General features: G+C 54.2%; 2 non-coding genes across 2 annotated transcripts; both read right to left on the bottom strand.

Moving 5' to 3' along the window:
* Nucleotides 1-450: 450 nt before the first annotated feature.
* LOC123117975 (U5 spliceosomal RNA) lies at nt 451-568 on the bottom strand. Its single transcript, XR_006457603.1, has one exon. It is a non-coding gene; the product is annotated as a U5 spliceosomal RNA (small nuclear RNA).
* Nucleotides 569-2,174: 1,606 nt separating this feature from the next.
* LOC123117977 (U5 spliceosomal RNA) lies at nt 2,175-2,293 on the bottom strand. Its single transcript, XR_006457606.1, has one exon. It is a non-coding gene; the product is annotated as a U5 spliceosomal RNA (small nuclear RNA).
* Nucleotides 2,294-10,172: the final 7,879 nt, after the last annotated feature.

Here is a 10,172-nt window from a genome sequence, read left to right as displayed (position 1 = left end):
CCTTCTTTAGTCGGGTAGCGAGGTGGACTAGGCGTGAGGAGTAGAGTGACTTAAATCGCTTGTAATTATGGTGGAGGCATTCTTTTACCCTTCTTTTTTAATATATAATATGTACACTCGTGCATATTCGAGGAAAAAAATAAGAGTTCAGGATAGGGATGGAGACGGGCCATGATTGGACAAGGTGTTAATCGGGTGGACCAACGTCAAGCAATTAGTTTGACGTTTGCTTTTTGACATATGATGGACAATGTTTCCCTGTATAGTTCACTCTCATATCAGCCGACAAGATTATGTCAATCAAACAACCGAAATGGACAAATATTAAAGAATGAATACTCATAAATTCCCGCAGTAACATTTTGATTTGAAGAGGCTATAAACATCAGCTGAGGAGTAGAAATTTTAGGAAATGACATTGATCAATAAGATTTAATTTGTATTGCTGGGACCCACTCAAAGAGTAGGCGCCCTTCAAAAATTAGTGTATGCTGCTTATTGTCACGCGCACACGGTATTCTTTAGTAAAAGGCGAAAGAATAGTTCGCTTTGTGCTCATGACGCAGCTGCGTGAATTGTTTGGCAGTACGCAGCTCCATTTTATAGCCGGTTCGCGATAGTCCCTTCCTTGGCCCGGCGATGTGGGACTATTATCATGGTACAGCGCTTCCTTGTTCGGCTGTTCGAGCTTGCATTTCTGTAGCGGGCCTCTTTCATTAGTGGTCCTAACGGCCCGTCCGGATCCTCTCCAGCTTGCGCCTGCCTTCTGCAGCTACTTTTTTTTGAGCGGGATGTCTGCCTTCTGCTGTGGTACCTACGGGCAAGCTTGGTTGCCGATCTAGTTAAGTAGTTTTTTTTAACATCACATAAGTGCTCATATACACACGCATACACTCATCCTTATGAACGCACATCCTATCACTATGAGCACCTCCGAAAGACTGAGCCGACATATCATTTTGAAATTTACGAAGTCGTCGTAGGCACCTCGTCATCGACGGGAACGTCTCCTCCCACTGGATGTGCATCGACGAAAATTCTGAAATAAATCCATGAATAAATGCAAACTCCAAAAATTGGATCCTAGTGGACTGGAGATATCACGGTCCCTCTAACCATCCAACCACAGGTTGGTTCGCGATCTCGTTAAGTAGTTTGTCTAGATTCTAACAATTCATTGTGCAATTAGTTTGAAACTTGTTTAGTTTTCCTTTTTGCGCGAATTGTTGCAGACTAGCGTTGTGCAGGAAGAAAACCATCACAAACGAATAGTAAAATGGTTGAGGTGGAAAGACAATCTGGGTCGCCGCACTCGCGTCGCCCCCCGCCCTGGGCCACTCAGGGGACCTCCAACCCTAGGCGCCGCCGCCGCCCTCTCCTCCTCCCCTCCTCGCGTCGTCGTCGGGTGAAACCCGCGTGGCAGATGGCGGCGGCGGTGGGATTTCCTCTCCCGACTCCCCTTCCTCCGCCGGCGGCGGATTTAGGCAGCATGCGGCGGTGTCCTGCGACGCTCGCGGTCGGGCGTGAGGTGGCAGAACTCAGCGAGCGGTGGCGAGGCGTGGGGTGCGCGGCGGCGGGCCTCGGTAGGCGGTGGTGGGTGCTGGGCTCGCGACGGCGCTCCGGCGTGTGCAGGCGGCGGTGGCCCCTGTGCGCGATCGGTGGCTCCCTCTCCGACCCGGACGGTGCGGGGGGTGGCGGCGGCCCGGCGTGGCCGGTGATCTGGACGCGGTGGGGCCGGCGGCTCGCTGGTCTGCCAAAGATCTAGGGGCATCATCGTCTCCGACTCGATCTGAGTCGGTTCGTGCTAGCTCCGGTACAGGGAGACTGTCGTCTTCTCCTGGTGCTGGCTGCGACGGAGGGACCCTTGGTCTAGTCTTCGAACAGATGGGTGAAAACCCGCTCTTAGCTAGGTGCCAAAGCCAGCGGTGGCTTTAGCTTTAGTCTTATGTTGTATGACTTTATAGTAGTCTCATGTAATACTCTTTTTTATGAAGTATGCCTTTTATAAGGTGTTGTGTTAATAATTAATAAAATAATTACAGGCTTGGGGTCTTTCTTCTTTTCTAAAAAAATCATGAGGTTGTTTATCAAGCACTACAAACCAGCAGTCACCAGTCGAATGGGTGGCTGAAGAAAATTTAGGCCTAAAATCAAGATTTAATTTGTATTGTTGGGGCCCACTCAGAGAGTAGGCACCCTTAAAAAATTAATGTATGCTGCTTAACGTCACGCGCACACGGTATTCTTTAGTAAAAGGCGAAAGAATAGTTCGCTTTGCGCTCGTGACGCAGCTGCGTGATTTGCTCGGCTGTACGCAGCTCCATTATATAGCCAGTCAGCGGTAGTCCCTTCCTTGCCCCGGCGATGTGGGACTATTAGCACGGGACAGCGCTCCCTTGTTCGGCTGTTCGAGCTTGCATTGATGTAGCGGGCCTCTTTCATTCGTGGGCCTAAGGGCCCGCTCGAATCCTCTCCAGCTTGTGTCTGCCTCTCTGCTGTGTACTAGTACGAAAAAAAAACTAGTACGAGGGAACCGCAAAACGTGCATATCGCCGTACCGGTACATGCGTCGCAGGCTGCCTCTTCCCTTCCTGCCCGGCCACTGTCCGTGGTCGTCGCTCCTCTATTTGGTTCTGGGTGCTGACGCTAATGCATTGCAGTGACCTTTGAACCACAGCAAAATATTCAGTTTGTTAGGGCATCTTCAGTCGTTGGCCCCCAAGGGACGTCTAAAAGCGCCGCGTGGGGTGAGCCGGCGCAAAAAATGGTCCTAGGAGTGAGTCGGTCCCCAGCCGTCGGCCCCCAAGGCCGCCCCAGGCGCGTATTTAAAAAAAACCGTTCGGCGAAGTTATGATAAAAACTAGTTATATTTCGGCCAACCATGGCAAGTTTCGGCGAAATTCGTCCAAATATTACATTAACCTAATCTAAAGTTAAAGAAAGTGGATGAAGTCGTCGCCGCCATCGTCGGCGGCGGCCTTCTCCTCCTTGACGCGGGTGCCCCTGCTGGACCCCTGCCCGGCGTCGCCTTGGCGAACAGGCGGCGGCGCGTCGTCGTCGTCGTCGTCGCTGTGCATAAGACGACGACCCCGCCTTCCTCGCGACCGCGCCGGCGCTCCTCAAAGCGGCGTAGGGCGGCGCACTGGCGCTCCTTCTCCAACGCGATGGAGTCCTGGCGCGCCCATTCGAGGGCCGCGTCGTCGTCGTCGAACTCCGCGTTCACCGGCGCCAGCCCCGGCTCCGTCTTCACGGGCGCCAGCCCCGGCTCCGTCTTAACCGGCGCCAGCCCCGGCTTCGTCTTTGGCTTGACGAAGCGCGGAGGAGCCGACGAGGACGAGGCGCGCCGGCCGCCCCCGTTGATGACGATGCCGGCGCTGCGAGTGCGCCGGCCGAGCGGCGTCTCCGCCGCGGGCTCGGCCTTGACGCCGAGCAGCGTCGGAGAGCCGGAGGAATGGGAAGAAGAGCGCGATGAGGAGGAATGGGAAGAAGCGCCAAACCTCCTCGGCGCCCATGGCCCGACGCGTCGGTGCTGCGCCGGGGCGACCACCCTCGCCGGGGGGTACGCCATTCGTTGCCGCCCTCGAGGTACGTGAGCACGCCCTCGAGTGTGCGGCCGGGGACGCCCCACCAGAGGTGGCGCCCCTCGCTGTTCTGCCGGCCGCCGACCACCGGAGCGCCGTTGGTGGACGCCAAGAGCTCTTGCTGGCGGCGCTGGAAATACGCCGCCCAGGCCGCGTGGTTGTCGGCGGCGTACTGGGGGAGGGAGCGGTGGGCGTCGGTGAGGGACGCGCGCACGATGTCGACCTCCTCGGCGAAGTACCTCGGTTTCGCCACGGCGTCGGGCAACGGGGGAATGGGCACTCCCCCGGCGCTGAGCCTCCACCCCGTTGGCCCGGCGCGCATGTCCGGCGGCGCCGGGATGTTCGCCTGGAACAGGAGCCAGGACTCCTGTTCGCGGAGCGAACGGCGGCCGAAGCCGTTGGCCGCCGCCTCGTCTCCGGGGAAGCGTTCTGCCATGACGACGGCGGGGCTGGGCGGGCTCGGGAGAGGTAGAGGGAGGGGCTGGGCGGCGGCGCTCGGGAGAGGCAGGGAGAGGGAGGGGCTGGACGTCGGCGAGGGGGGGCTGGTGTGGGCACAGGGGAGCGGAGGCCGCCGTCTTTTATAGCCGGGCCGCGCCCGTGTGTACGCCCCGTGTGTACGCGTGCGAGGGAAGGAAGGCGTCGGCGCGCCGCCCCGTGAAGCGCCGCCCGTGAGGAATCAATGGCAAGGCTGACCGGCGGCAGCCTTGCCATTGATTCCCCGCGGGAAACCGAGGCCGTTGGGGGAAGACGAGGCGCCGAGTCGCTGACGCGGCTGGCCCGCGTCTTTTTCACGCCAAAACAGCTCACCCCGGCGCCCCCGGGCGCCCCCCAGCGCGCCGGGTTCGGGCTGGGTCCGTCGGCGCTGTTTTCTGCCCAAGCCGGCGAAAATCGGGCTCCTGGGGGCGCGACTGGGCCGTTTTTTCGGCGCCGGCGTGAAAAAATCGCCAGGGGAGGCTTGCCTGAGGGCGCGGCTGGAGATGCCCTTAGCGTGAGAAGATGGGCGTGTGTGTGCATTGACACATAGTAGGCGGAGACGTGCTGAAACTGCGCGGTACGTGCTTTTTATTTGAGTGAGAGTGGGAGCAAAGGAACCAGTATGGTGCTTCTTTCTTTCTTTTTCTTTTTTGCGGCGGAACCAGTATGGTGTTACCTAACAATTCGTTGTGCTATTAGTTCGAGACTTGTTTCTTTTTTTCGCAAGTTGGGTGACGAACTGCAATAGACAACTCAAATGTGCACACACGCACAAAGAAAGAAAACCATCACAAACGAATAGTACATTGGCTAGCTATCATGAGGTCGTTGATCAAGTACTAGAAACCAGCAGCCTCCACCGACGAACGGGTGGGTGAAGAAAATTTAGGCCTCGGAAAGTTGTGGTTCTACAGTGCTAGTTAGGGGAGTAGGCCTCACTGACAGCTAAATATAGCTGCGGATTAACGATTAACCAACAGGCTACTGATGCAGTAAAGCGGAGCAGGTACGCACGACGCCACCGCCTTCCGCTCAAGGAAAAGCATGCCACAAAGAAGGGAATCGATACGACTTGCTCCTAATCCTAGTCACCGACTGGCTGCCATTCAGCTACTGCCAATGCAAGGGAGAATTCCGTTGATTCTTAAAGCGGCGGTGGTTGCAGGATGCAGTTGTCAGTAGCCGTCTCCTTCTGGGATTCGGAGTAGGTGCGCAGCCCCATCGATTAACAACTACGATGTCCAATCCGGCCTGAACCGTAGGGCGGCGTGAGCACGGTGCACGCGCGCGCTGCCCACGGAGAAAGTCGAAAGATGAACAAACAGCTTAGCGAAAAGGACTAACCATTGGTAGCTAATCTAGAAGTATGAGAGTCGCGTAGATTATCTTATCCAAGTGCCGTTTGTAGACGGCCAGAGGATTTGTGTCGTTGGACTGAAGACCTTCAACTCTGTGAGCGTGCGCAGCCGATTATTTGCCATCCAACACCGTGTCGCAAACATCCGCAAATGGGTCAGTATCTTCAAATTCCCGCAAGTCGGCCACAAATTCAGGAAGGTTTGCAACAATACGGACCTGCACTACGTAGGACTCCAACAACCTTAACCCACTCAAATCCTCTCTGCCGGGTCACTTTTCTCCCACTCCGTCTCTTCCCTTTCCCCTTACTCTGTATCCGCACTCTTCTAGCCCGAAGACGTCATTGTACCTCGTTGGCCACCGCAAAGGCCTTGTCGGTTGTCCACCGGCCCTCGACGTCTGCCCACCTTTGACTACGCCGTCACTCACCTTGGATTCGCCCACAACCAGGTATCTTACGCCCCCTTTCGACAGGTACATGCAAGACATCACGTCCGACAAGTGTTCGGCCAAATGTTATTGAGCTTGTTTTGACGTTTTTGTAGTTTCTTTGGAGCAAGCACGATGGTGGGGTATACGAGGAGGAGGGTATGAGTTGTTGTGTGATGCATGTTTGGCGAGAAGTGCGGACTTTGTAGACATAAGGGTATTTTGGCTAAATGTGCATTCTGGTTCCATGAGCAAGAGTGTTTCCCGCCTTACAACTTACACACGATCCATAATCATAATGTGAAGCCGCTAACCCGCCGGTGGTATACCATCTCAAACTCCACCCGGGAGTTTTTGCAGTCGTGTCAATCATGAAAATCGTAAGTTTTGCTTCTTGTTACTCTACATGTTTGCTAATTTATTCATTCACTCTATGATGCAACTTGATAATTGTTATGTTCTATAGCCAACACATGCTGCCTTGCTGTACGAAAGAACATAGGGCACACCATTCAAGTTCATCAATTGTTGGATGAAGCTCAAGAAACACAACATCTGGATGACCAACATTTGTGGATATTGATGCGCTGTTGGACTCGAGTAACATTGAATTCCAAAAACGTACTGAACATCCGTTTATTTTGGATGTAATATTTATTATATTTTAACTATTGTTGTACTAAAATGTTCGCATTTTTTTTAAGATCCAGCAATTGCTGGCATTTCTTGATCATTCATGAAATAGGTTTTCGTCCCGCTATATAGATATAGCAACCACCCGATACAACAAAGAGTCCAATGTTGGGGCAAACAACACAAGCACGCCCAAAAAAAACAAAAGAAAAAGAAGAGAGAAAAAATGTCGACAACATCGGATCGATGAAAACAATGATGACCCGCAACCGCTGCGCCCACCGGAGATTTACCACCTCTCACCTAGCATCTCGAACCTCTGCATACCAAGCAACACCTTCAGGAAGGAAACGACGACGACGTTGCTGCCCGGACAAGTCCTAGGGTTTCCCTGATACACAGAGGGGCGTGGGGAAGGGGAATACCCGACGCCCTTCAGGAAGGAACGGTGGCGCCCACGGGCGTCACCGCGTCGGTGCCGACAAGCCGACAGGGATTTCTCCCCTCCACCAATCACCCACATCCCCGAATGGCCTGATGCGCTCCACCACTCATGCTGCCCACCAACATGCGCCACCACGGTCTTGCCATCATCACCGCCGCCTCACCATGGTCAACAAAGCAAGACCGACGAGGTCGAAAGGGAGTAGCCGGGAACAAGGAGCAACAGCGACAGCAACCACGCGGGAGGAGACAACCTCCACCGCCGTCGGCGATCATCGACCGGACACGGCGAGAGGAGCAGAGCCCAAAAGGGGCTCGTGAAGCGCCCGTTGCCGCGCTGCAGTAGGCGCACCGCCGTCTCCACAACCCCCCGCACAAGCTGCACCTCCTCTGCCCTCGCCGGAGCCGCCACAGACGAGATCGAGCCAGGCCCGCCCAGACCCAGATGGGGCCCAAAAGGGGGGCATATCTGGGCCAGGAGGACGTCGCCACCATCCACCGCGCCAGCCCGCCGCCAAGTGGCCGCGTCGTCGCCCCCTGGCCACCCGAAGCCACGCCGCCAGAGCAGCCACCGCCACCGGAACCTCTGCAGACCGAGGAGCACCGCTGCGGGTCAACCCCACCCGAGCGAGGGCACCGCGCGCGGGGAAGGACGAGGCCGCCGCCGACACCACACGGGCAGGGCCCAATGGCGCAGGCCAGCGGCGACGGGAGGAGCACTATGGGAGGGGGGCGCTGGGGGCGGCGAGAGGAGCCCCCCGGTCGCCTCGCTCGGGGAGGTGACGCGGGGGGGGGGGGACGAGAGGGGGGAAGGGAGGAGCGGGGGGAGAAGAACCCGGATCTGGCTTGCGTGCTAGTGAGGCCCGCCGGAACCGGCCGGGATCGGGCGGGGAAGGTGGCGGCGGCGGCGAGGGTTCAAACCAAAGGACCTTATTTTTGGTGATGAGGTAGGCCTTTCTTGATCATTAGCAAGAAGGAACGAAAAAATACAAGATGGTGGGGATCCTAGAATCAGGAGGCTGGCCACAATCCGGACAACCTTCCACAGTATATGCCCTATCTCTCATGGCGGACCCCCGAAGGGGTTCTCGATACATTTAGCGCCAGTTAGCCTCCAAATCTCTATGGAATCTGTGATCCTCTTGATGATGTCTCTTGGGGATGGCATCTTCGTCCGAAAAGATGTTATTTATGAACGAATTGTGCTAGTGCTACATTTTGAGTGCTCGGGGTATACAAGAAAAAAACAAATAGAAATGCTTGGTGGACAATGTTGGACGGTTGATTCCCATATTAATGTCTACAGACACGTCCGGACTCGTCCATGGATAGTGTGTCCGATTTGCGGTGGGGCGTTGAAGATACCCTTATGAGACGATCAACTAATCTGGCATTCTGGCTAGTCTGGTACTGGCCTTGCATGGCATGCGGTTGCGAGCCCGGTCGCCATGTGTGACGATCACGAGTCTGGCTATAAAGGGCTTTTGTTTTCCTTCTATTGTTGGTTGTTGCCGCTTTCGCTCTTTGTATCATACAAAGACGCGTGAGAGATTGCGGTTGGATGCTCTTGCATCATCGATCTGCCATGCGTTAGCGCGCAGCCGTATCGACAATCACTTTGGTGATGCGTGGCCTACCGCGAAATACATATTCCTGGAGTCAAGAATCAATGATGGCTTGACAACGGGTTTTTGTATTGGTATTTGCAAGTTCATGTAGTTTTTCTCTCGAATATGCATGAGTGTGCTATCGTTCATTACAGAAGGGAGAAGCGAGCCCCAAACTCTGCGGTGTTACATGATTAGTTGCATGGGCACTGTCGCCCATGTCCACACCTCAACCTAGACACTTAGGTTAACTACTCATGCACTACTCACACAGCTAAAACCGCAAAGAAGCCATCTTGATCGCCTTTGAGTATACCAGCTTTTCTCTAGATCCTTCCTTTTTCATCCACTCGACATAACACGGTAACTGTAGTCAGTTGCGCGTTGTTGAAAACAATGTCGTTTTGATGTTTCCACAACTCCCATACCCTTAGCACGCATAGTGCCTGGATAGTCCTTCAATGCTCAGTTTGCATGTCCTGCCGTATGCACCATTCCTCCAGGGTCGCCCCATCTCTTGGCACAAATCCTGGCCTTTAGCTAGCGATGCCAATCCGATACCACGCTTCCTTAGCGAACACACGGTCCATCATTATAGGGGGTGATTAGACTACTTGACCAATTAAAAACTTAGCCTTTTCCCAATTTTAGAGTTTGGCAGATTTTAGCTATCTTAGGACAAGTCAAGCAATCATGACACAATTCAAGCAAGCATGCAAAGAGTATATAGGCAGCGGAAATTAAAGCATGCAACTTGCAAGAAAGTAAAGGGAAGGGTTTGGAGGATTCAAACGCAATTGGAGACACGGATGTTTTTGGCGTGGTTTCGATAGGTGGTGCTATCGTACATCCACGTTGATGGAGACTTCAACCCCCGGAGGGTAACGGTTACGCGAGTCCACGGAGGGCTCCACCCACGAAGGGTCCACGAAGAAGCAACCTTGTCTATCCCACCATGGCCGTCGCCCACGAAGGACTTGCCTCACTCGCGGTAGATCTTCACGAGGTAGGTGATCTCCTTGCCCTTACAAACTCCTTGGTTCAACTCCACAATCTTGTCGGAGGCTCCCAAGTGACACCTAGCCAATCTAGGAGACACCACTCTCCAAGAAGTAACAAATGGTGTGTTGATGATGAACTCCTTGCTCTTGTGCTTCAAATGATAGTCTCCCCAACACTCAACTCTCTCTCATAGGTTTTGGATCTGGTGGAAAGAAGATTTGAGTGGAAAGCAACTTGGGGAAGGCTAGTGATCAAGATTCATATGGTAGGAATGGAATATCTTGGCCTCAACACATGAGTAGGTGGTTCTCTCTCAGAAATGGCAAGTTGGAAGTGTAGGTTTGTTCTGATGGCTCTCTCCACGAATGAAGAGGAGGTGGAGGTGTATATATAGCCTCCACACAAAATCTAACCGTTACACACAATTTACCAAACTCGGTGGGACCGAATCATCAAACTCGGTCGGACCGATTTAGTAAACCTAGTGACCGTTAGGATTTTCGGTGGGACCGAAATGCAACTCGGTAAGACCGATATGGTTAGGGTTAGGGCATAACGTAATCTCGGTAAGACCGATTACACAATCTCGGTGAGACCGATTTTGGTAAAGCTAACCAGAGAGTTGGTCAGGTAAACTCGGTGG

Source organism: Triticum aestivum, chromosome 5B (assembly GCF_018294505.1).
Source record: "Triticum aestivum cultivar Chinese Spring chromosome 5B, IWGSC CS RefSeq v2.1, whole genome shotgun sequence".
Taxonomy (NCBI): Eukaryota; Viridiplantae; Streptophyta; class Magnoliopsida; order Poales; family Poaceae; genus Triticum; species Triticum aestivum.
Note: the sequence above shows the minus strand (reverse complement) of the source record. Positions and strands in the feature narration are given on the sequence as shown.